The sequence below is a fragment of the Loa loa genome (assembly GCF_000183805.2).
Source record: "Loa loa unplaced genomic scaffold supercont3.88, whole genome shotgun sequence".
Taxonomy (NCBI): domain Eukaryota; kingdom Metazoa; phylum Nematoda; class Chromadorea; order Rhabditida; family Onchocercidae; genus Loa; species Loa loa.
The window spans coordinates 67,728-70,490 of record NW_018108268.1 but is presented as its reverse complement, the minus strand read 5'-3'; positions in this window follow the sequence as shown (position 1 = coordinate 70,490).

Here is a 2,763-nt window from a genome sequence, read left to right as displayed (position 1 = left end):
CTTCAAACGGGAATACTTGAATTTTAATCTGAACTCAAACTGGATTACTGCAATACAAACGTTCACGACATGTTAGAGGCGTATTATATCAATATTTATCATCATCATTTGGCAATAAGTGGGCGATAAGATGAGCCAAGAAGGAATTTGTTGTGAGACAATCTAAAATTGGCTACGCTAATCAGGTTAAAAGAGGAGGCTAATTTATTAGAGGCTTAAGATGTTTGTAATGATTGCAACCACTGGCAACATCATCTTTTCCCCACTTATGCTAAACTACCAGGCCCTTTTGTCGTTTTAAGATGACAAGAGAGACAATGTAGACCAAGGCTCAATCTCCATCTGCCAATATTGCAACTTTCATCGTGCACTTCATGTTTCGACTGCTATACTCACCATCTTCTTACGAACTGTGTCAGTTTTAGTATCAGTATATCAATCAAAATTATTTTTTTCTTATTTTCAGGTTTTATGGCTTTCCTGCACCAGATTTCCTGATTTCTCACTAATCAACTAACAATATTATTCACTGCACATTCAGTTTAATAATTTAAAACAAAATAGAAATGGATGTACTACAGTAATATTTGAGGAGGGTAATTCTGTGTACTGCAAAGCACCACGAAATATTTCATGCTATGAAAACAGCGAAATAGTCGTACTAAAAGTAAAAGACGGAATTATAAGTTCGATATTATCTCAATGATATCATTCGTTTGATGAAACTAATTGTTGTGCAGCAGCAGAACTAATTGCTTCAGTGATAGTTAAATGATCAGTTATGGGAAGTTTTCATTATGACAAGAAAAACTGAGTAAAATAAGTCAAAAATGTTGTAAAACTGAAGAATAAATATTCATGTGTAAAGCAAATCATGCAAATGTTTATCAACAACTATATCATTTAAAACTTGTCATGCTTGAAAAGAAAAAGGAAAATATAAACGAGATGATAGTGACATTTGCTGAAAGGATATAGTGATAATTAAATGATTCAGTTAATGAATATAATAACTGCAACTGTTAGAGTACATTCTAACTGGAAAAAATTTCATGGAAATTCTGTTACTTTATCAGCAATAATTGGTAATATTTCATTTTTTTTAGCTCATTTTCAATAATAATCGATAATGTTGCATTTTTTTAAATCTCATTTTTGGTAGGTGCTTAATGGAATGACAGGGAATTAGTTTTAATTATATAGGAACATGTATCACTAGAAGTTTGTTCAACTATCAGGGATATGACAACTAACTGAATGATTCATATTTCCATTTGACTACTTCAAATATTCGATATGCTTACCTGATATAATAACATTCATCAGTAGGTAATTAGGAAAAAGCGAGAATGGCTTATGGATCTTTGTTTTATCTTCAATACTTATATATATGTGCATATATTTTAATGAGTTGTTTTGATCAATCCGCTATATTTACTACGTTATTGACACCGTAATAAATATCATCGACATAATTGATACCGTAATATGACCTTTATCCGTCATATTACAGTTAATTACTTTTTATCAGCCAATATTGTCGGCTTTTTTAAAAAAATGTCATCATTTTTTTTTATTCAACCGCCCTCATGGTTTATTACGGACAATCCATCTACGCTATATTTCCCGTTATACATTTATTTGCAAACAATTATCGCATTTTGCTGCCTTTAATTGCTTTCTCATCCTGGCCCGCGAAATATTTCAGAAGAAGAATCATAGCTGAATCAGAAGGTATGGTATTATACGCTTGAGAAAATCCGATCTAAGCTAAGGTGAGTATGCGGCAATGATTACTTAAAGCAGACGAACAATATACTATACTCTCAAGAATAGGTTTAGGAGAGAAGTACCTAGAAATACTTTTACCACTACTGAACTCGTTCGAGATGAGATCCAGAACAGTTTGTTTGTGAACCTAAAAAGGAGAAACTGTTACCACCTGACAACCTGGCTAGGAGGGGCAAGATTGGGATCTGCAGGATAAAGCCACCAAGTTCGAACGATTTCGATATCGAATCGGAACGATTTCCTAAATTAACTGTAAAAACTATGTTCTAACTATTTCATCCTAATTACTTTTAAAAAATTCAAAATACTGAAGAACGCAGTGGTCGATGTCAAAATAAGATGATATATAAACAACGGTGTATTCCGACTACCCTATATTTTCATCGAAATAGCTCAGCATAGACGAAAACGGAATTATAATTCCGGATTAGGTACCATATTTTTTACGCTTCACAAATAACACTCACTGTATGGATATTACTCTCTCCTCCTTTTTCTATCTCAATCATCTATGATATGACCACTTCATAGTGGGAGGAGGGGCATCGTTGTTGTGCGGTAGTCCATCCCACATTCACCGATACATCAGGTTGTATCTATTGGTACTGCGACTGCTTCTGCTGTTGCTTGGCTTCTTGGATCATTCCGTAGAAGGCTATCCACATCGATCGTCTTCTTGTGGTGATACGGTAGTAACCTATCTATTATTACTGAAATTCTTATATATATAACCAGCACATTCCACTGAAATACTGCAACTTCTTGCAAATCTCTCACTCATTAAGTTAGAAAAGGACAGACATTACATGAATGTTCGGCTCTTATGGGTGGTACGATGTCAACTGTCTATGCGTTTGCTTGAAATGTGCACATTCTTCCCAGTCATTTGTTGTAAGCGCAATTTAAATATTCGAATGAAATGACTAAATTTTAGATGTTATGCACAGCGTTACTCGTCGATAGATTACCCTC